This window comes from Camelus bactrianus, chromosome 8 (genome assembly GCF_048773025.1).
Source record: "Camelus bactrianus isolate YW-2024 breed Bactrian camel chromosome 8, ASM4877302v1, whole genome shotgun sequence".
Lineage (NCBI taxonomy): Eukaryota > Metazoa > Chordata > Mammalia > Artiodactyla > Camelidae > Camelus > Camelus bactrianus.
In genome coordinates this window covers 36977420-37002758 of record NC_133546.1, presented here as the reverse complement: position 1 = coordinate 37002758, position 25339 = coordinate 36977420, and the positions used below count along the sequence as shown (strand labels likewise).

General features: G+C 36.9%; 1 long non-coding RNA gene across 7 annotated transcripts in view; it reads left to right on the top strand.

Annotated features, from left to right (window-relative positions):
• LOC141578361 (uncharacterized) overlaps window positions 1-25339 on the top strand; it is an 809650-nt gene that overhangs the window by 282067 nt on the left and 502244 nt on the right. For all 7 annotated transcript variants that reach the window (XR_012508646.1, XR_012508643.1, XR_012508641.1 and 4 more), the window contains one exon: window positions 772-874. This is a non-coding gene — a long non-coding RNA (uncharacterized LOC141578361). The remainder of the gene's footprint in view (window positions 1-771; window positions 875-25339) is intronic.

Below are 25339 nucleotides of genomic sequence, written 5' to 3'. Positions count from 1 at the left end.
GCATTAAAAAGTTATGACTATTGGTAGCTCATTTTAAATGTTATATCATAGTATTCAATGTTTCCTGGCCACCAAGTTTATCTTAATGTGAACTTTAAACAGGCTTGGCTTTAAGTTATGAATGCATTGAAGTGTAGCAAAATATATATGGAGTCCTACAGAAATGCACATTGGGGGGCAGTATTCCTTTATTGTGGAACAGCTGCCTTCTCTTGAAAGGGTGACATCACTTCTGTAAAGTCTTATCATCTAAGTTTTATAAAGAAGCAACTATAAGAAGCAGAAGTATCAAGATGCTTTGGAAAAACAAACACCATCATCCTCAGTGGTAGTTAGAAATAGGCCTCCAAAGAAGACGCAAATGAGAGCAATGCAGGCATCAGTACTCAAGGAAGACTGAAGTACCTTTACTGATGTCTCCGTTCAGTGCCCTTAGGAGGAGTGTTCTCTCAATCGAGAATTAAAGTATTCCATGTTCTTAGCAAACTCCAGTGCCATTTGCAGGATGTCTGAAGGGGGATGTGGGAGAACTCATGCCCCACTACAAACGACAAAGAAATATATTTTAATTGTTACAATGCTTTGGAAAAAATATTAAATTTACATCTAGAGAAATTCTTCTCTTCTTCTTCCTTCTTCTCCTTTTCCTTTCTCTTTTTTGCTTCAATTAATTTTATTAGAAGTGAGATATTAAATTGCTTTAACCGACTGAAATGTTACAGCCTATATGAATCATAAGAAAAGTGAGGGATTGGCCTTTCTTTTGTTCAGATGATGTCCCTGACTCACAGATGGTGCCTGTGGCCTCTTCTGTGATTGGAGATGAGGGCTGTGTGTTCACAGTGATAGCCAGAGCCTCCACTTGCTTCCTGTGGTGAGTACTACTGTGATCTGTCCTTGTGCATGGTATCCATCCCTCCCGAGAGAGTAAGTACCTTGGACCTCTCAGCCCTGTGGAGCCTGGTCATAGGATAGTACCCAGAGAGATAACTGACTGTTCCTGATTGTAGAGAAAAAAATCCTCTGTGACCTGGGCAGATACTTCTTAATTCTAGATCTAATACAGTTCAAAGGAAATAAGTAGATTGTACATGTGTCTTGAAACCTTTGCTTAGTACTTCTTAGTAAGAGAGCCCACCATTGTTACTCAAACCTGACTTAGGACCATTTTTAATTTGGAAATAGGAGAGTAGCTCTTGTGTTAACTTTCTTACTTTGCTAGTGCTGAAATGATGGGGAAAAGAGGTATGGAATTAAAAGAGGCCCATTTATGTTACAAACATAACATGATTGTATATCTTTCTTTGTAAATCTCCAAATGAAGTAGGAACCTGGATCTAGGAGCATCAGTAATAAAATAGGAAATGGGAGAACATCGCCTCAGAGTGTACTGTATCAAGGTGCTGACCCACCTTAATATTTCATTTTAAGAATATCGATTCTCAGTACTTCTCATTTGTAAAACCCTGTTTAATGTGTACACTTGCTCATCATCCGTACACACTCATGCACACACATGTGTATTTGTATGTACGCACACATGCATACACATATAGTTTATTTAAAAAACTGACAACTGTAGAAAAACCAGAAAGTTGGAAAATAAATAATATTTCTATAACCCAGAGTTAATTGGAAAATTACTCCTGATATCTTTTTGGTTTCCCCCCCAGGACTTTATTTAATGTAGTTGTGATTATCCTATGTTTTGTGTCTTTTTTTAATTTAAAATGATAATGATCATTTTATGTGCCTCTATAAACTATTTATAGACATCATTTATAAAATGTTTTAAGAGTCCACAGTATGGATAATTCCATAGTTTATTGAACCATTTCCTATATTTGGGGTTTTTGATTTCTCTCTTCTGGCTTGCTTTCATTAAGAAAAAGTCTTCCCTTTATCCCCATCTCTCCTTTCTTTCCTTCTCTCTTACTCTTTCTCGTTTTAATAGGGACTCTGCCAAAACTTTGAGATATGTCTAGCATTTTAAAATGGGTGATGGTTTTTGGTTGAGAGAAATATTTATACCCATTACTTTTGGATATTGAAGAACCTCTTGAAAAAAAAAATGTGATGGCAATGAAAACCTTCCAAAAGAAAACACTGAATTATGTTTGCACATGAGTGTATATTGTGTGTGCATGTGAGTGTGTGTATGTACACGTGTACGTGTATGCGCCTGTGTGCATGCTTTTATGTATATGTGTGTGTGAGTGGGTGTGTATGTAGTATCCATTCGCCTGTGTGATAGATTAGAGGTATAGAGATGTCAGCCATCCAATAAGTGAGGCTTCGGTGGGAGATGAGTAGCTCTGTCAAACAGAATTCCTAAAATGCATTCACAGTTCAGCAGGTTTGGCAACATGGCCTTGTAGTTTGGGGTTTAATATGACAATTGGAGTGGACACCTTTTATTCCAGCTTTATTGAAGTATAGTTGACATATGACGTTGTGTAAGTGTAGAGTATACAATGTGATGATTTGATACACATGTATATTGCAGAATGTCTGTTGTGTGGATGCCTGTCTGGATGCTCTGAGACTGATGTCTGTGTGCCTGGAGGGAGAGGAGAAGAGGCATGTGTGTAAATGGAAGCACTCTATTGGCAGTTCACTGATAGCCAAGTAACACCCACAAAAATCTGCTGTGCAACTCTCCATGGGGCATAACTTAAGGGGGTAGCATTAACTTCCTAGTTTTAAGAGGCTTCTGAGAAGAAACAGTGGCATTGTTGTGAGAGCACTGGTGATGGGGCAAGTGCAGGGACTTCAGCTCAGGGCACTGGAGGCCAGTGAAGTGGTAAAGGCAGAGGCTTCAGATGGTGACTGCCCTGTGTGGTTTGGAGAAAACATAAGGTAATACTTGTGAACTTCCAAAAAGTATTTTAGAAGAGCTAAGAGCCATTAAGGCTTAAGTATGGGGATTCAGATATCACTGTTAATGCAACCTTACTGATAGACTTGGGGAGTTTTGGGTCACATGACTAAAATCACAATATTCATTCTTTGTTCATAAGGGTCTCCCTGCCCCATATTTCCAATGGTTTTCTTAAAGATGGATTCCCAGGTGATAACTTGCCAGATTTTCTGGTTTGAGTTTGCCTCAAAACAAACCCTGATACAAATATTTGTGTGCAAGAAATTTATTTGGAAGATCCCAGAATACCCAAGTGAAGAATTGAAGAAAATTAGGTGAGAAGGAAAGAAAAGCCAGTAACAGGTGTTTATCCATGTAGGTAACTGGGGCTCAATCCCACTGGGCTTTCTGAGAAACCAGCCCACAGAGACGAGCAACCAGGCTGAGGCATCTGTGCATTTATTAGTAGCTTTCTTCTTTGAGGGTTGCTCTAGGCTCATTAACTCCCCTGTGCCTCCAGGAAATGCCTCCTTGCAGCTGAACAGGATGATAACCATAGCACTTGAGTGGGCCAGCGGGTAAAGGATGAAGCATCGACACTGTCTGCCATGCTGGGCTTACCATGTCTCTCCATTTCAGTACACTGTTCGTGTGATTCTGTGCTACATATTAGGATTGCCATTCCTTTGCTTTCTGCCATCTAGGAATCACAAAGCTCCTAGATATCAGAGATAAAATTGTCTCCAAAGTTTTTCTCAATCTCTGTGCCAAAGTTCATTTAAGCAACCAAGGCACGGAGGCCATTCTCCATTGAAGGTCATCTGTGATGTCAGCTTCTTGGAAAGAAGAATTACTGAGACAGAATCAGGCTTGAAATATGGAAGGTAAACGTACTACCATAGGAGCCTCACTCTGAGGGTGGCCTGACTTAGAGCTTTGGCTCACACTTTTGCAAATTCTCTTTATTTCCATCCCCAATTCAAGTTGTCTGATGTCAGTACCTATTTCTTTAAATAGCATTTATTTCATTTTCCAGTACTTTTTCCTTTTACTTGTAATGAATCAACCAAGGAACGTTTTGACCTTTCCTGTGTCGTATCTTTCTTTATTCCTTCTTAGTTAAGAATTTTGAAAAGAGAGAGAGAGAAAAGTAGTTAACATCTCACCAAGTGGTCACACCTCAACACACAAAAAAATCTTGCTTCCACCTCTACGACTTCACTGAGAATGTTCCCATCAATATTCACCAAAAATATATTGGCAAATCCAGTAATCACTTTTTGTTTTTATTCTATTTGAACTTACTGATTGCTCTGCTGAGATTGTTACACACCACATAATGAACATCTCCACTTGTATAATTCACAGAGCTCAGGTTAAAAGCTGAGTTCATCACCTCTCAAACCAGCCACACCTCTTTATCCTGCCCTAAATTTGCTCCTTCTGTTACGTGTTTTATCTTGGTGGTAAGCATCGTCATCTGCCTATAGCCTAAGCAAAAAGAGTTGGAGGCATTTCAGAAAAATCTCTATTACTTATTTTCCATGTCCAGCCAGTCTTACAGTTTTTACTTCCTAAATAAAATATGTTTGAGGCTACACAATAACTCATTAAATAGTATTTCTTTGGTTCTGAACTTGTCTAATCTTTGGAAATTGCGGTTTCAGTCAAGATCTTCTGAAACTTATAATGGTTATTTCCAATGAGTATCTCATATTTATTTCAAGAATGTGTCACTCCTTTGAGATCTGTTATTTACCCTCTTTACGTATATCTTCAGTCACTTCTGAGATCAGCAGTAACTTATGCCACCGGCATCATATTACAGAAGTCCTCAGGGCCGCTGCTGCTGCCTTACACAAATGTTGCTCCTACGTCTGATGTTCACATGATTTGCATTAAGGCTGTGGAAACAAAAAACTAAATGTACTAACATTGCTGATCCCTAGTGTCCAGCACACTGGAGAGACAGTGACCCCTAGTCACTGTTGCTGCGGATACTGCTGTCACTGTCCGTGACTGCCAGGGCATGCCTGGTGATTGTTGAGCCAGCAGTCTCCTAAATTAGTCTTCTTCTTTATGTAGTCCCTCATTATTTGTTAAATTAGACTCTCGGCCATCTACGGCAACCTGTTTTCCAGACAAATCAGATACAGCTGGTTCCTAAGGCAAACAGAATTTAGGCATAACGTTGAACCTCTGCTGCATTCTGTTTCCAGTAGGATATTTGAAATTTCTCTGTGCCTCAACTGAGAATCGAACTTGGAATGATAGGGATATAAAAAGTTATTTGCCTGGGTCACTCCAAAACTTCTGCTGGGGACAGACTTTCGAATACAGGGACAGGCTGTGGATGTGACACCTTCTCCTGGCACAGCAGGGTTGTAGAAGAAAAGCAATACCCTGGCAGTACCTCATGTACTTTACACGCTTTGGAAATGATAGATTTTTTTTTTTTTTGAGCTGAGAGTCTTCACTTGTATCACCTTTTTACATCTAGCAGTGACACCTCCACTTACCTCTGAGATCTTACTTGGTGGAGCAGCATGTGTAAAAGACACTACACATGTCTTCCATCCTATGCACGTGGGATGACTGAGGTGCTCAGGCTAGGGTGTCATCATCATTTACAATCTTTTATGAACCTTTGGTGCTCAAATTACTGAAGAGATCAGACATGATGTCCTCCAAAGCCTAAATGATTGAGCTCTTCTCATCTTTATACTCACCAACTTGGTCCAGGGTGTGGAAATTACAATCTCTCATGATTATTTTGGTGGGTTCACCCTGGACTGTGTTACACCTAATACTCATTTTTAGTGTGAATACACCTCTGAGGAGTCTGTTTCACTCATTTCCTTAATATGTCTAGTCGTGCCAGGTTCTAACGTATCAGTATTTTTTGTATACATTTATTTTATTACATCTCCAGTATTATTTCTCAAGGTCAGACGTTAATTCCTAGAGCCTGGTGAAGAAATCCCACGGGAGAAAAGCCTGAGTTCAAATCTCAGCTCTGCTGCTTGCTAGTTATGTGGACCCTGGCATGTTACTTACCGTCTTCTCTTATCCTAAGCTGACTTATCTTTAAACTAGAAATAAGAACAGTGCACGCCCTGTAGGGTGATACTGGGACTGAATGAGCTAATGCATATGAAGCACTAGGAACAGAAGTCAACACATCATGCATGCTCCATAAATGTTAGCTGCCATTATTGTTACTGCTTTTGCCTGGATTACCGCAGAGTTGAATTGACTGGTTTCCTAATCCTTCTTTGGAGCTCTTCCCGTCTGTTCTCTGCACTGCTGTAGGAGTAATCTTTCTGAAACTCTTATTGTGTCACTTCTCTCCTTCAAGCCTTTAATTAATCTTCTTGGCTTTTATCATGGTGCTGAGACTCCTTGGCCTGGCACACAGGTCCATTGTCATCTCGAGCTGTCTCTCTAGTCTTGTCCCCTGCCGGTCTTTCCTAAATTTCTTTTGCTCTTAGCATAGACAGATACTTATTTTGTGTCTCCTTGATGTTGTACATATGCCTACTCATGGCATCTTTGTCCCCATTTTCCTCTCTTTAATGTCTACTCATTCTTCAAAACCCAGCAAAAGCATCATAGCTTCCAGGAAACCCTCTAGTTCTCTGAATTTGGTTGAAAGGACCTCATTTTCTGTGTCCTAGCTCTTTCTAAAAGGCCCGTCCTGGCACTTGTCATGTGGTGCTGTAAGTACCTCTTTCCTATCTGTTAACCTTTCTGACTGAAGAAAGCACTCTAAAGACATACAGCCTGCATTATCATGTATCTGTATTATCATGCATCTTCCATGTTTACATGCCATCTAGGAAATAGGAGATGCTTAAAGCTTGTTGAATAAATGCCTGACAGAGGAATTGAAGACCAAGGTATGAGTGGGAGGAGAGGCACTGTGATATGCAGAGGAATGGCCAATGATTTTTTCTCCCACACTTGAGTTTCATTTCACACTGTTAGGATGGTGAAGTGGATCTTGGAAGTGTCAGGGGTTTTCTAAGCTCTTAGGAAGTATGTGAAGGAAACAATTTGGGATTCTCAGATGTTTTTGACAGAGGTTTATATTTGCATTGAGCTGTAGAAAGTATTTAGTGTTGTGAAACTACCCCTCCTCCTGGTTATAGAATTAGCTGGGTTATTTATTTGTACTCAAGAACCTCCTTAGAACATATCTCAAATATCTAATATGTTGATATTTCAGTGATCTAATTTCAGTCTGTAAGCTTCTCAGGGTCCAACAGTCTCTCCCTTTCTTATCTCTTGTAAGAAACAAATAGGATTGTTTAATACATAATTTGCATATGAAATGATAGCCATATTATATAATACAGTGGTAGTGAAGAAAAAAGTGACTGAAGTCTGAATTGAATTTCTATGAAAAGAAGCTTTAAATTCATATTGTGTAAAGGTTATTTAAGTAATTCAATATTGTTTTTCTTCCTACAAACTTTTCTTATGGTGCATAGTTCACTTGTAAAAGTGCAAACAAGTGCTAGGGACTGTTTTATTCAGTAGGTAAAAGTCTTTATCTCTATTAAGTGATTGTGGTTTTAAAGCCTTTATTAGAAGCAGGATTTTCCATGGTTATATTTGACCTAATGACCACATTACTTGAAAAAACTTAAACATTCTCCAATAATAAAAAAAAAAAGATTCTCTACATGGCAATATTATCTGAAAAGGACTTAAACAACTTTATACCCTTACCATAAATGTAATATAGTATTTCACAATCTCTTCTGCTAAAATTCAATTATTGAGTTTTTAATAAAGCACATTATCAGTAAACTGAAAAAAAATGGTTCAAGCCAAAAAAAAAAAAGAAAAGAATCGGAAGAACATCATAAACATTTGAAACCGTAAAATTTTAAACATTCAAAACTTGTAAGTAGAGCTTTACAGGAAGTCAGTGTGGCTTCTTACAGTTATTAAAAAAGAGGTATTTGGTGCTAGTCTTAATAATCATAAAAAAGAAATATTTGAAATTACCTCTATTTTAAATTGGAGTAATTTATGTTGATATTATCACATTAAATTAAAATTAAAGCATGGTGAATTCAGAAGGCAGTATATAGACAATTTTCAATTTACAGATGAGTTATTTCCCTAAGGTTCCTTTATGTGTTCATTGAATGGGACTTTGAGAACGCAATGATTAGAGTTCCATTATGTAGTGATTCCCAGACTAGGAAATGGAAATCACTTCCGTAGGAAGTAGAGTACTACATATTACAACATTATTTCACTGGGAATTTGCCTTAAACATTTTGACTGGATCTGAAGAAGACATCTTGTTTTGCTGCACTGGCTGTGGGTATTACCAACTCTAAACCACAGGATTCTTAAAGCTACAGTGACTGAATGTCTTGATTTTTCTGAGTTGGTTCTGATAGCATCTTATGTTGAGGAGCAAACACTCTGTAGTGTGAGATCCCTGAATCAGTGACCATATTTGCTTGACATCCCAGCTTGATGCTCAGAGTACAGCAAATAGTAGCTGTCCTCATAGAACTTTCTGTTTGGTGGGGGAGACACACAATTAACATATAATACAAAATCATTACCATAAAAACAAGTGTTACAAAGGGAAAGGATAGGATGATAAATAAGCAGAAAAGGAAAATCTTAATATTGTCATGGTTCGGACTGTTCAGGAGAGGTGACTATGAAGAAGTGGAACCTGCTGGAAGAGTAGGGGTTATCAAGGCTAATAAATGGGGGAAGTAATCTTGAAATAGAAGGTTCAGTATATCAGATGAATAGAGAGATTGCCAAGATTACTGGATTATGACAAACTAGCAACATGCCAGTGAGTGGGACTGGAGAGGGAATCAAGGTGCCAGTGATGCAGGGCTTTTCTTAGAGGCCTTACTGATGATCCTGGACTTTATACGAAGGCCAATAGTAAGTTATTGGAGGGATTTAGCAAGAAAATATCTTAATTAAATTCATATTCAATGTCAGTAAACGCTGACCTGAATTGAATAGTTGAATTGTCTGGATAAAAGCAGCAGTGGATCTAAAGGCAGTTACTGTCAGTGGGGGAGTACTCTTTGAACCCTCATTCCTGAGCCATGCCACACAGCACAGATTTCTGGCAAAGGTGACTCTGAGCAGGTACTTTGGTTAATAGCTCTTATGTGCAATCATGGCCAGTTTTATTTGTGTATGACCAAAACCTTCTAGCTGTTCAGTCCAACCATATATTTGAGTAAGGTGACCAACAATTCCAATCTTCCCAGTATTGAGGTGTTTCCAGGGAAACAAGGCTTTCAGGACTAAAATCAGGACAGTGTTAGACAAAAAAAGGATGGTCAGTCATCCTATTGTCAAGCCAGAATCATTTCTTGTAGACTCTTTGGCAGTAGCTACGTAGTCTGTTCTTGTAACATCCTGATGGTAGGTAACTCATTATTTCCCCACAGTAGTCCATTTTACCACTGCATTTATTAAAAACATAATTTCTATTAGTTGTAAAATTAATACAAACAGAATGAAGACACTTTAAGAAGTAGAAATAAGTGAAAATCATTTGAAACCAATCCTATTCCATTTTTTCATGTTTGATCATCTCTGACTTTTGGAATTAAAATTTTGGGGGTTTGAAATTTATCTCCCCATAAGAGCAACACAAGATCTTGGTTTATTTCTTGGGGCCACACAGAACACATGTCTCTGATTTATTTCTGAGAGCTTCTCCTTTCAAGTATTTGATGATTGTAGTCATTTTGTTTTCTACTGGAGCTCTGATCCTCCTTGGACTATTCTTACCTAGGCGTTTCAACCACCCATAACATGGTATATATAATTCCTTTCTCTTATATGAAACATATATGTGTGTTTTAGTATATATACATATTCACATTTATTATTTTTTTCATATCTAAAAATGACAATTCATTACACAAGTGTTTTGACAAGGTTATACAATATTTTGTTTAAAATAATAAAATAGATTTTTTTAAAGCTTGAATCTAATTCCGAATTTATTTCTTAATTATTTTTTACTTGCCAATGTTACAGATATTTTAAAGATTTTTTAATGGCTTAAAATCTACAGCATCTGACCATGCGGCAGCTACCATACTTACCATAGACACCGGAGGTTAGGATTTATGGTTACTGACCCCTTTAAGACCATATACTCTAGTTTCCAGATAACAGAGTTAACATCTGCTTCTTTTTTGGCTCATGTGAGATAAAAACATTTCTGACATAACATGTTCATTAAATTTCAGTTTTTAAAATACATATTTTAAAACGTATTTTCAGATACTGTATAAAAAGACCACTCTGAAATGAACAACTAAAGTTACATGGATAGGATTCTTAGTGACATAGAAAGTGAAAAATAACTTTCAACTCCATATTATGTGACAGTTGACCCCTTGTCCCTTTTCCCTCTCCTATAGGTATTGACTCTCATCTCTTACTATTATTTTGAACAGAGAAGAACAAAGAACAGTTCAGTCTTACACTTGCTATCAGGTCAGGCAGTACATTTCGAGTGAAGGTTAAAATGATCAGCTAAAATTAAGATTCTGTATTATTAATGAAATTTCTGTTCCGTTTTTTTGTGAAATATCGAAAGCTAGTTAAGGGTTACAAAAATAAAGAGAGTATCATTGAATCAGTGCAGTCCTGTTGTACTCATGTCTTCAAATTTCAGAGAGATAATCTTAATGAACAGAATCATAGCTTTGAGGCCCAGGTGGTTATTTCACTTAAATTATTATTCAGTGTCACTAAGTTTTGCTTCTCCCTTAAATCAAATTTTTCTTAAAATTACTTAAGAAAGTACTAAATTCTTTGGTACGAAGGTCCTTTATATTATTAATTTTGTTCCAAAGAACTCACCAAGTTTCATAGAGATTATCTCATGAAATTTAATTAAAATCATTATGATTTGTGAAAAAAAGGATAAAAGGAGACATCTCATGTCATCTTAAGATCTTGAAGATTCTTTAATTTAAAACAATTCATTTAAAGCTGAGGAAAATGAAGGTAAAGATGCATAAATGGCTTTTCTGGGATTATGTGGCCAAAAGTTAATGAAACTGGAACTATGACATGAGTAGATCTCCTTACTGCCATCATAGTGCTCTATCCATATTATTACTCCACAGATTTTCCTTGTGTTGACCAAAGGTTGACATTTGGGACTTCATCTAGACTAGCCATTTCTAGGGGTGGGGATGGGAATGAGGATGAAAATGGAAGTTACTAGAATCACCCAAATTCCAGTCACTTAGTGCCTTAATCTAGGCTCTTCCTCAGCAACTCTTTCCTCTGCCCACCACCAGACACATAAAATTTTGGTATACCTTCAGGGTGGGGAAAAGGATGTAATTTTAAACTTAAGAATTTCCCTAGGTAATTCTGACATGAACTCTATGTCCAGGTTTGAGAACATTGCTCTAGGCAATTCTGTGGTGGATTTAAAACACACACGCACCCCCCCCCCACACACACACATAAATCATTGATTTAAAAGTAAGTTTTAAGTCATGAAAAAAGTATGATTAGTCTAGAGAATTTACAATTGTATATTCATACATTTTTCTATTTTGTCACTTTTATGTATTTCTGTAAGAGTGCTGTTAGAGTTGTGAAGTAGAAAAATCTCTAAATAATCATTGAATGTCAATACTTTAAAACCAATCACCCATGATCCTCTCAAGTCAACATGCTCTGCTAAGCAGAAATTTTAAGTCTAGGCCATGACTAATCCACTGAGAGGGTTCACCATTCACTGGGTGGCCAGGCTGTGCAGCCAAAATTGAAGGCAGGTAAGTGCTACCAAGAAAAGAGATCAACGCATGATATGATTTGAGGTCACTGAGAACAGACAATATGGGCACTAGGCTCAAGTGGTAGTTTACTTACAGTGGTAGGAGAGAAAAAATGCCCAAGCTCCAGTTCCTTGCAGTGCATCAGTCCCCTTGGTAGTGCGTCCACTCTGCAGCCGTGCAGGACAATGTCGCTGCATGCTCCCCACTTCGTGCTGCACTGGAAGGCTTCTATCCCTTCTCCCAACACCTGGAGTTTGAAATACATATGGAAACCTGGAGCCCTGAGGGCCATTGACTCAAGTGCTTAAGCAGAACAAAGGAGTACACATTGAGTATGAAACAGAAAGAGATTTTTACACAAGGCATTAAATACATCACAGGCTGTGAGAATTCTTTATCTCTTGATAAGAAGGTGTTCCAGGCCCAAGACCCATTCTTATGTGGCTGAGTGGGGTCCAAAGTCTGCATGCACACCAAAGTAAAGAGGCCAGAGTTCTCTTAACTACCAGGTGCACTGCTACATCTACCACTAGGTGAGAGTCTTGAGAACATTTAATCCTACATTTCCTAGCCCTTGGACTAGTGTTTCTCAGGGTACCGCTTTATGTTGTTAGTAACATTTAAGGAGAAATTCTGAGTCAAGCTATGTGGAAGCACCACCCAGCAGTACAGGATTCTCAGCTTATGTTGGCCATAGAGGCTTTCCCCTGGGCTGTTGGCTTCTCATGACACCAAGCCTCTGAGTGCACCTGAGCCTTCTGACAGTTAACAGACTCAAAGCTGCTCCATCCAGTCAAAAATTTGAGTCCATTTCATCTCACTTTTCATTACCATCACTCAAAATGTGGCTATTTTTCTCTCTTACATTTTCCCAGAATTTGTCTATTCATGCCTTCCTTTCATTATAAACAATTTCTATAATATTCTCAGGCTCCTTCTTCCTCCTGTTTGCCTCAGATGGAACCAAAAAACTACACCCTCTACAGTAATTGTAAGCTGAGGCTGTTCACGTAGTCCCTCCTGACCTTCATACATGGGTCTTGAAGGTAAGAGCAGCACTCCCCTTGCTCCCCAGTGCTTCCACCTCCTGCATTCTGCTGTAAGCGTTCCTTCTGTTTTGACACTCAGGCCATAAGAGCATCTATCCTATACCTTCACTTGTCATGGCCATTTCCACACAATAACAGTGAATGCTAGCACCCAGCTCATGGCTTCTCTCCCTCCACCAAGCTCCTTTAATGAAGGTTAAGACTTAACAAATCCAATGTGAACTTCTCAGGCTTCATTTATTTGACCTCCCTGAATCATGTACTCTCACTGGAAAACTAAGACCTCTTTCTCTCCTGGGCCTCTCCCGGTGGGTGCATTACCCTAGAAAGGGAAGAAAACCTTGGTTTTTGTCTTGCCCTAAAGAGAAGAATTCAGACAGGATGAAAGTGTTGTGTAGTGAACGATTTTAAAGATTTTATTAGCAAAGCAAAAGTACACCTCCAAGAGTGGAAGGCAGACTTATCTACTGGCAATTAGCAATGGTCTTTATTTGTCCCTTCTCTTATACCCTCGCTTAGAGGGGGTTTCTTGATTGATGGCTCTTGCCCTTGGAGAAAAACCCTTGGAGGAGGGGAGCTAAACCACAATGCTAATTATATTACAATGAGCATTGGGTCATGTCCAGTTAGGTCCTTGTCACTAATGCACAATTGTGCTGTCATACCTGTCTGGTTCTAACCAGTTTCTTGCTGGCACTCATTTAGTGGAAGTAAAGCCCTTTTGTCCTGAAGCCTGTCCTCTACCTTGTCTGCTGGGTGCCCTCGCTTATCTAACTACCTAACAGGTAGGGGTGTCGTAGTGATGGATTCTGTAGGCCCATTATGCTACCTGTCAGCTGTAAGAAGAAAAGTCTGTAAAATAAAAGATATCTTTATTTTTTATGAGTTAATTCCACTTTGTCCTTGCAAGTATCATGTAAGGTGTGCAGGAAGGGTGTTGCTGTAAACACATATTAAAGGCGAGAAAATGGGGCACAGAAGAGAATAAGTAGTTTTCTTCTGAGATGCACGAGATGGCAGAAGCCAAAACTAGCACGCAAATCCCCTTCTGATGCTATGTCCACTGTGCGAAGACATGTTAGTGAAAGAATAAGGGTATAGAAAATGTCCTCATTAATTAGTTTATAGTTCGTATTTGTATTTATCATTCAGTAACATCTGATGGAAGCAGCTGTTAAAGTACAGATCTTGAGGTAGATTTCCTAGATGATCTTGCATTCAGAATATTGCCTCAGAGCTTATTTAAATGGGTTAAGATTGGCTGACATGACTTCCCAGCTACAAGTTCTACGTATTTTGATTTGAAAGAACTACTCTATGAAACTTGCAGTTAAAAGAAAGCAGAATGATAATTTTTATGTAACCTCTGTAGCAGAAGAATCTTAATAGTGGGTAATAAAATGTTGAAATGAGATATATTTTAATTAGGTAATAATACCAAGCTTTGTTTATTAACTACTCTGAAGGTTCTAATGAGCTGTGAATTTCTGAGGGCTCTGGAAAGGAAATGAGAACATTTAACAATTTCCCAAACTAATCTTATGGAGAAGTCAGCCTTGCACATGCTTATTTGAAAAACGAAGGAGAAATGGAAAACTTCTCCACTGGCTCCTCATGATACATGTTGAGCACAACTTCCTTTGTTCTTTTATAGTTCTGAACAATATTCTCTATCCTGAGTCCTAATAGGCCAAATTTTCTGTCCCAGGATAAGCATAATCAAGCAGAATCATCTTTTCACAGGGCAGTGTTTTAGGACGACTTCCCAAATTTGAGGTCTTCTCAAATCTCTTTCCGTCCTCAGCGTTACTCAGGAGAAGTGTGCTATAGCTGAGACATCTTTATATCACCAGAAAACTGTGACCATAGCTCCGACACTCATAGATCCAAGAGGGAAAACTCAGGTGGCTTCAGCAGGAGGCGGCCAGAACAGGTTGCAGAGCAAGTCAGGGCAGGAACATAATTTCAGCCCCGACAGGTCAGGATCCAAAGTCCATGGCCTTTCCGCCATATAAATCAAAATTAACCTCTTCATCCTAATTATCTTCTTTTGCCACTTTATTACTGAAATTAAACCTTTAATGCAACTTCATTTGTATGTCCTCAGGGTATAAGCTAATCTTTTCTAGGAAGGTTAATTTTCCAAAATTCTGAGAGGCAAATAAATAGCTGTACATTCTCTTGCCATGTGGATCATTGAAATATATCTTTGTGTAAAGATTTTCTCTCCTGGATTAAAGGAAGGCATAGCAATAAAAACAATTTGTATTTTTAACCTCTTCTTTTAGTTGAATGTTTATCTCTGAGAAAACTGCATTTTGCAAAATGCATTTCCTGTTGTTCCCAAGTTTAAGCCTTTTCTTTACTGCCAATAACAAGAAGTTATTTTGTCAGCGAAAAAAAGAGGTTTAACTGGTAATCTTAGAAGAATGTTTTCACGATTATGAGGCATATATAATAAATCTTAGAAGAATGTTTTCACGATTATGAGGCATATATAATAAAATAATATTTGTGATGCTCATGATCCAGATACTTTATACTGCCAAACTGGACTTAGCCTTTCTATTTATCCTGCCAAAATGTTTATAGATTCTTGTCTTCACATATCATAGCTGTATCATTTACTTTAAAGGGGTTTCAAGATATAATTTGCGATGCTCTACTGGTATTTTATCATTAGGTAATCATTAGAAGACAGATCCCTCATGGAATATTTCTCTAGAAGCAGTTGCCAAGATCATAGCTAAATTTACCCATAAGCACACTTAACACTGTTAGCTGACAACCTGTGGGACAAGTCTAGACTGAATTTTAATTTTGCCTTAAGCAGTGGTGGCAGTGTTATTGACTACTTACCTGTTAGTACACATTTTTGCTTATTTGAAATGTATGATTGAGACTATGTTGAAAGCTATCTCTCTTCTATTTTTGTTTCTTTGGTATAGCTGTTCAAAGTCTATTTGTACTGAATCAGAATTTTAAGAAGCTGAGATAGAATGAGATTTCTATCTTCATTAGCAAACTGGTGTTAACGACATACCAGTAGATTATTAACTCTTAAGGAGGCTTTACTCTCAAAGATACGGCAACCAAGTACTGCATCTACAGTCTCTCCCCCAGATATTATTCCCTGATATTAACATCAGTCAATTCTGGTCAGTCTAGATTGCTCAGTTGCTTTGTCAGTTTGGCTCCAGGGTGTAATCCAACCTGAGTGAAGGTTAATTCTGGTATAAACCAGCATACTGCATTTAAGTGGAAGTTCTAGATTTCTTAGGTTAATATGTGATTTTTAGAGCAACCATATAGCCAAGAATAATTTAGGATTCTGCAAAGTTCATTGTAGTATTAGCTTTCAATACTGTGATTAAAAGTTAGCATAAACCAACTTGTAAAAATTAAGCATAGATTTCAGATTTTTTGCAAAACCTAAAAAAAAAAAAGTAGTATAATTTCCCTGATAAGCTGGCTTACATTTGAATCTTGTATAAAATAGAATAGTTTCAATTCACATTAATATATTTAAAATAATTATTTTGACAGTTAAAAAAAATTAAATGATGTCCATGTGCCATAAAAGTGTCATGAATATCATATTCTTCAGTGATGATGTAGTTTTATTATCGAACACTGAGAATGGGTGCAAAAAGCATTGCAGTTTACATAGTTATTGGAAAGCTGAGTTCAGTAAACAATGTTAAGTCAGAAAGGTTTGCTTTTGGCAGATTTTTTCAAGGTTTGAATCTTAACTATTAAACACCCTGTCCATCAGATGAATTTGTTCAGTATCTTGTGAGAGACCACTGGAGGGCCATGCTGCTCAAAACTGAGTAATGCCCATATGTAATACTGAGTTTCTCTTATGGTTGATACAGATGACTAATAGCATCTCCCCTTCTGTTCCTTGATGTTTTACTTTGAAAATTATTTACCTACCTAAAAGTTGTAATAATAGTACAATGACAATTCATGCACACTTCACCTTCATTCACCAGTTGCTAACATTTCGCCATTATTTGCATTATATCTCTCTTTAAATATCCCGCAGCCCCATTAATCTCTCTCTCATTCTTCCTTTCTTCCCTCCTTCCCCTTTTTCTTTCTTTCTTCCCTCTACCCATGATTCTCTTTTCTCCCTCTCTCCCTCCATCCCTCCTTTCCTTCTTTCCATTTCTTTCTGTCTCTTTCTTTTCTATTTTTTCCAACCATTTAAAAGTTAGTCTTAAAACTCAGATAACTTATTAACTAACAAACTTCAACATATATTTTGCCCAAGAACAGACTTTCCTCTAAATAACTACAATTCAGTTACCACCCTTAGGAAATTTAAGGACTTTTCCTAATTGGTCCTATGTAGCTCCCCCATATAGTACATTCATCCACATCTTTTTAGTCTCCTTGAATCTAGAACATTTCACCAACCTTTGGTGTCTTTCATGGCATTACCATTTTTAAAGAGTCCAGGCTGGTTGTTTGTAGAATATTCTCCAATTTGTATTTGATTGTTTCCATATCTACTCTTAATATGTGATAAGATTACATATTCTCTGCTGTGATATATGGTATCATTTCTACAGTCTTTCTAAAGCACTTGTATTTTTCCTTAAAAATAAAAGTTTTTGTCTTCAGATTTGAGGAGATTTTCAGATTTTCATTTTTTTCCAAAAATACTTAGTCCACTCTCTATCACTACTTTTGGATGAGAGATGGCCCTAAGTATTGATAACATTTGGTTCCCTTGGTCACAAGAACTTGGACTAAAAAATATGAAAACCATAACATTGGCCATTTCTTATTTTAAAATAGAATGTAAATCAATTTACAATCAAATAATAATTTATTATATCACTGTAAGAGAGTCTGTAGACATTTATTAAATACTAGATAGATGAGGCAGGTAAGAATTAAAACACTCCTAACATTCTAGTAGTTTTACAATAGGTGAAAGAGAAGACAAACACACTCACGCATACCGAGTACTCAAATATATGATTGTAAGTGCTTGGATATATGAACAAGTGCTAAAAAACACAGGGCAGATAACTTCTCATGCTGCCTACAGAGAAATGGATTGGAGGCTAGGGTGTCAGGACAAGCTTTAATTTGAGATGGCCCTTGAGGTATGGAAACAGTTCAGGGTGGTGGTGACATGTTCAGGTTTTAAGTTACCCAGGCTTGGCTGTAAATTCAACTTTGTAATCTTGGTAAAATACAATAACTTTCTGACCCACAGTTTACTCTTGTGTAAATTGGGGATAATTCCTGTCCTCTAATGTTATGAGGATTGACTAAGATAATGAACATGTGTAACCCAAAGTAAGTGTTTAATAAATGGTAATTCTTACTAGTATTAATACTTAAACATGAGTGGTAGTTCCCTTTATAGGGAAGTGAAAAATGACTCAAAAGTGTGACACATATGGTGTACTAGAGAAAAGAATGTTTTCTGTGTAGTCAGCAAGCTTGCCAGGAGATAACAGCTGCAAAATTTGTTCTCAGATTCTGTAGAACTATGTTCACTAACCAAAGAATAGAGGATATAATTTTTTAAATGCAGGTTTTTGGAAAAGTAAAGTGTTAGGGTAAGATCTGTGTTTTACTAAAATCAATCTGAGGTCAGGGTAAGTGATGTAGTCACTTGATCTTAACCTAAGAGGTCATAGATAACTTGAATGTGGAATATCTACGTATAAAATATAGAAATATATAGACTTTTGAAAGTCATCTAATCACCACCCTGATTCAGAAGAATATGTTTCACTAGGCTTCAGGAAGACAATATGAGAACATCTGTTTCTACTTCACTTTTTAAATTTTTTTTTGTATATTTAAAAATGTACATTAAGCATTAGCAAAATAAAACAGGCACACAATTTACAGATAAATAAATAAATACACATACATTGTGAGTTCACACACACAGTTTTTATCATTTAGAGGTGAGTGATCCAAATTGTTTTGAAACCTCTGCTCCAGGAGGTCTAGTTCAGAGTTTGAGGACTTCTGAACAAAAAGCAGGAATGCTAGTTAGTGTAGTGCTTCACTGGTTCCGATTAGTTTTAATGAGGATTTGACCTAGGTTGCTAACACTGGAGTTGAGAAAGGGGCTAGATTTGAAAGACTGCAAAATAAATTCATCATCAAGTGCTTAAAAGCCATAATACTATTTGGATATCTTTGCTTATCAAGGATTTGAAGGAGAGTAGTCAGAGATCAGCTGAGAGGTGGTAGAAGATACATTCTACACTTGGACAATGCCAGGGAATGGGGATTTATTTTAAAGATAAATTTAAGTTCTTTGATAGTGGGTTGCCTAATTGGATTATGGAATTCAGTTGATAAACAAGAGATAAGAGAAGGATAATAATGTGTATTTAGTTTTCAGTTTAGATGTGGTTCTGTGAGGAAGAGTTGATTTGAGTACTATTTTCTGCCTCAGTACATGAATTGACTGGTGATAACACAGTTAAGATGATTAAAGTATCAGTTCACGACATGGCTTTATGGAGAACAAAGATTGCATACTTTATTAATATTGAGTCAGTAGATTATGATTAATTTTGAGGAATACTCTTACATACTGTGTCTGAAGGAATGAAAGTTTACTGAGTCAAATTGCTAAAATGAGCAAGGAAATGGAGTTTTTCATGAAAAAAAAATTCAATATGTATAAAGGGCACATATTTGTTTTGTAAAATGACAGTAATATGTTATCCTTAATCTTGTCAGTATACAGGTAGACTTTGATTTTGTCAAACTCCTCTGTCAAAACATGGAAGATTATTTATTTCCTTTTATATAATCAAGGGAACATGAGTATTTTTAAATCTTTAAAAAATAATCTTGTATTTTTAAATCTTTAAAAAATAATCTTTACACTAATATAATTAGAGAGAAGGAAGGCTTGGGAAGTTATACCGTGTATAACAGAGCAACATTTTCTAGAAAACTCTGAATACATCACTTAGTCAGTCTTTTATTCATTCATTCATTCATTTATTCATGGAATATTTATTGGATATCTGTTGTTGGCCAAGATAGGTAGGTCTGTGGTAGGTCTGTAAATAGAGTGAACATGAGAGAAAAGGATCCTAACTTTATGACATTTAATTCCTAATGACAGAGACAGACATAAACAAGAAAATACATAAATTAGATTTACAGAGTGTAATAACAAATGCTGTGCATCTTATAAGCAAATGATGTTATGGAGAGTACCTGAAAGGCAGGGTGGTGTGTGTGGCTACTTTATACAAAATGGACAGGGAAGGTTTCTGAAAATAGGTGACATTTGAAATTTGAAAGATGAGAGGGAGTCACCTCTGTCTCCCCAGATTTCTGTTCTTTATAGAAACTGAAAACAATTTCTTTTCATAATTTTCCTTCTCTCTCCCAAGCAAAAATAAATGAGCATAAATATAAAATCATCCCTCCTTCAGTCAACCCGTGATGAAGCTCCTCAACATATACCTCTACCTCTTCTAGAAACACCTTTGAATTATTCTTCTGCCTATTTCCAGATGTATTCTCCAGTTATTGCCACATCCTTACTAGTATAGCTCAACTTACTGTCGTCTGCTGCCTCCCTGTCTTTAGGTTTATTACAGTTCAATCCACCTTGGCAAAGGGCCTCTAGTCAGACAGCTCAGTCAGAAACTAAAGAAATATTTTCAGATGCCAGGGTGAGGGAAAGATGCAAGATAGGTTTTAATGAAATTTTTGACAGCTGTAATTTACCCTTTATCAAAAAGGCTATAATATGTACTTTGGCAGCCAGTGTCCCTTTTTCATCCAAATCTCCAGTCCTTTGGCTTTCTAGTCCTACTCTGTTGAGTGTCCTGCCTTTCGGTTACTCTTACTTTTGCTTTTGTTCTTTCTGAATCAAGCTGACTGTGCTCATCAAAGTATTTTCTATTCAATCAGAAAGGAGGGTTGGTTTTTTATTGATTACTTTTCTTCTTAAGTATAATTTTCCAACAAATGCTTGACTTTACCATAACTTAAATAAACACAGGGTGTTGCTGTGTCCCAAAGTCCTCAGCTGACATAAGCCTGTTAGAGTATCTGTCCCCACATCTGGGTTCTGATACATTCCAGGAGATTAGAGCTTAGTGGCCAGAGAGATGCTATCATTGATCAACTCTTAATGAACAAAAGGTAAATTTGGAGACGACTTAATCCATAAAATTGTTCCCAGGCTAGTTCTGGGGGTCTCTTGATAGCAAGAGGAGAAATGTTTCTCTCCATGCCCATGAAAACCTATACATTTAAGGATTCATTCCTTGTGTATGCTTTCTTTCCTACTTTAGCTTTCCTAATCCCCATGACTATCCTGGAACTTCAGGCCTGAAGTCCACTATTTGGCCCTATCCCTGAGGACTGCCTTAATATCATACTTTTCCTCATCTTTAATTAAATTTATTAACATTGACAATGCAGGTGGCTTCTTAGGATTCTGAAAAAAGTCTCCTTGTTCAGCAGCTTTTGGCTTTATATTCTTTTGCATTGACTTGGCCCAGCCATTTATGTCTCTAAATTGTGCTCTAGCACAACTGCGTGATCTACTATCAAAGACCATTGCATCTCATCACTAAACAGAAAGCTTCTCCCTTTCCTCTGACACATTTTTATAAACTGATGCCATCAACTCCTTGTCTTGCTCTGCATTCTTTCTAGGGCTACTGGGAATTCAGTCATGGAAATGGAAGTCTACACCTTCACATCTTCAAACTCTTCTTGATGCAAGATCTAGAATAGTCCTCTTAATTTCTGTTGATTTTCAGTCTCTGAGACCTGCCACTATTGTAATATTTCAGTAGCACCTCTCTTTTCCAGACCTGGAATGTAATTTTTGAAAACTTCTCTGGTTCCTTAAAGGAAGGAATTTTTAGTCCTCTGAGGTCTCCAAGCACCAGTGATTAGCCTGTGAGTCCAGACAAAAGTCCTAAAATTATTCAGTTGTCCCTGTCACAGATCTCTTGTCTTCTTTTAAGAAAGACTCAGCTGTTTCAATAAGTTATTTGTCTGTAGATGTGGCTTAAACACTAATTTCCTTCCTGCAGCTTCATGGAGTTTCTTAGGTTTTTACAGTCTAGCAATCTCACATAGTTCTAAGACTCTCTATTCCATTTGATAGATCTAGTTACAGATCAGGCATTCTCCCAGTCTTAGAGGAATTCTTGCAGTTTGCCTCTCACCTTAATATGGTACTCTAAGGGCGATCCAATCATGGATTATGTCTGTTCTGTTTGTCCCCCACATTCAATAACCTGACCCTCATGATGACAGGGCATTCTTGGCTCACTGGAGGTACAGCTGGGCAGTCACCTCATGTCTAAAAAGTCTGTGAGTCCCTGAAATGTTACTTGAATAAAATTAAATCTTTTTTGTTTTGAATTTAAGAATAGTCATAGCATATTGTAACATTAAAAAGCATTGAAAATAAATACTGCATTTTGGGAGAATTCAGAAGGTTTAAGATAAGGACATTTATTGCACGTTATGCAGCATAACTAAATACCTCTTTTTCATCAAAGTCCCGTTTCTCATTGCAGCTGATCAAATCTCAATTTCCCTCTTTGCTTGTCTTCGGTTTTCTCCCGAATAACGATCTCAGACTTGCTGGTCCTTTTCCTCACAGCCATTTCCTTCTGTCATTTAGCTCAGCTCCTCCAATACTGTTTCTTTCTACCTTCTCACCTTTTTCAGCTATCACTAAGAATCTCTTGTCCATATTTCCATACACTTTCTTATTCCAATTCATTTAATCATTTTCTCATTTTTCTTATCTCCCTTCCAAACCTATGAAACCTTACTCAGCACAATGATGGCCTCCTTGGTAAAGTGTACACAAAGGATCAAAGGAAAACAGAACTTTAGGATGAAGGTAGATGTCTGTATATCCTTTCAATTTGATGGCTTTTGTCTTCATCACATTAATACAAATTTCGTAACTCCCAAGCAACTTAAAAACATGTAAAAGATACCAAGATAGACTCAAGTCACTGATGAAAACTCTCAGCATTCAGCCCTTAATAGAGTTTCTAATTTCCTTTTTAACATGTGTAAAGCAGATCAAATTCAGCACTCTTGACATTTAGACTGTTAAAACAAAACAAGAAACCAATTTACACTTCACTCAGAATAAGCAAAAAAGGAAAAAAAAAAAAAAAAAAAAAGAAAAACCCACAGATGCAGCCCGCCCTCGGCTCAATTTCTGCATCAGGGTCTTATGGATAGAATGCTCCTCAAAAAAGATCCACAGTAGCTTAGTGAATTCAATGGGTGTAAGAGATGGTAGAGGCCAGGCGGACAGTTTGTCCTACTCTGGTTTTAGATACCTGGCTTGAGGCTGGACCAGGAGCTGGCTAGTAAGTATCCCTATGAAAGAACAAGGTCAGATATCAGTATGTCTCCAACATGAACAGAACTCCCTTTACGTAGTGTTTTTAATCACTTTACAGAGCACTGATGCCTTGTGATATGGTGCCCATCTTTATAATGTCAGAGGATGGAAAAGATCCCATACCAGACAATATGTAAATACTTTGACTCTCTACCTCCAGAATGTTTTTCTACCTAAGATTGTTTTATGGATCCTCCCACTATATCTATACTGATATACTCCTCTCTCCCATTTTGTTTGGTTAGTACAGGACCATGGGACACATACTGATACAGGACAACCTAAAAAAATGAATTCTCAGTGGTCAGTTGTTTTACCTGCATTGTTATTTTGATTATTGTACATCTACAAGACATAATATCTTAATTATGATTTATAAAAAGATATCACACCTAAGACATTAAATAAAAGTTAGATATGGAAAGATGAATATGTTAAAGATCATTTATCACAATAAAAATATTTTAACCAAAATCAAGCTGTACCACAGATAATCATAATTAATATTTTGAAACTACTTAGTCTTGGTTTTGCTAAGCAAAATTATAGAACCTCAGAAAGGCAGGGAGTAAGTTGGCTTTGTGAACACCTATCAGTTAAGAGTTATAAATGCTGTATAACATGTAAAATCAATAAATAACTATATAGCATTTAAAAAGAATAAAACCAGAAGCCAGGGACATTTTAAACTCAGAAAACTACAACTGGAATGAGTAAGAACTTCAAGTTTGTTATTTCCTGACCTGAGTATGCTATTCTCTCCCCAAGGCTACAGCTGTTTAAAATGGCAACTGAGTGTGCTAGAGATCAGAGTTCAAGACTAGATGTTTAAAGGGGAAATACTGAGTAGCATGAGAAGCAAGGAATCTCAAATTCTGAATATAAACTTCCCAAATATCTGGCTGACAGCTAAACTATTTGTGTATAGGGGAGACCTCAGAAGGCAGAATGGTAAAAATAGCGAGACACCAGAGGGTGAAACGTAGGATGACACAGAATCAGATCTCTGAGTTTGATGCTTTTTAAAAATGGACTGCATTTCTCAATCATGCTCAGTTCAGACAAACAGAAAGATGGAAGTCTCAGAGTACATTGTCCAAAATCAGCAGAGCAACTGGAAATTAGAGGATTCCTTGGGAACAAGGAAAAACAGAAAGCATGAGACCTATAGAAGCCTGAATTTCCAGATTATTGACAAATTTGGCACGTATGGGTGACCTATAGGAAGCCTGGCTAAAAATGCAGCAGTGGGAAGATGTAAGAGCAAAGCAGATATTTTAACATCTATATACTGCTGAACTTTGAAGGTGGATGAATGTGGGAGCAGAAGACAGGCAATTGGTAACAGCTTTCAGTTTGATTCCAGGCAAATTAACTGCCTAAGAAAACAAAACCAGAATAATCCTAAGAACAGGATAAAATTCGGAGTCACAAGAACATATTATTGCAAAGTCTGCATTTTCAACCAAAAATCAGGGATCCAAAGAAACAGCTAAATTTGAAAAATAATCAGAAAAATAAGGCAGTCAATATAAACTGACTTTAGGAGAACTCAGATGTTGGATTTGGCAGACATAATTTCAAAGCATATAATATAAGAATCAAAGGAAAATACCTTCAAAGTATTGAATAAAAATATGGCATCAATGAATAAGCAGATGATAAATCTCAACAGAAAAATTAAAATTAACTAAAAATATAAAGTAGAAAAGTAGAAGTAATGAAATAAAATTATTCACTAGATAGACACAACAATAGGTTGCAAATGACAGAAGAAAGAATCAGTAAATTTAAGATGAATAGAAATTACCCAGTTGAAGAAAAAATAGAAAAAACATAAAGAAAAATGTACTGAATCCTAAAGATCTGGGGGAAAATATGAAGTAGTCTAGCATATATGTAAATGAAATCCCAAAAAGAGAAAGGAGAAAGCAGAAAGAAATTTAAGGAATTAAGGCCCAAAGCATGCCAAATTTGATGGAAAACAAATACAGAAAACTCAAAGAATCTCATATAAGTTAAATGCAAGGAGATACACTTCCAGACACATTATGGTAAATCTACTGAAAGCAAAGAAAAAGATACGATACAGAGAACAACCAGAGAAAAATGACACATTAGATACTAGGGAGTCATAAGATTAATGCGTGACTTTTCATCAGATTATGAAAGCCTGGAGACATACTGAAGAAAAATAAAATCA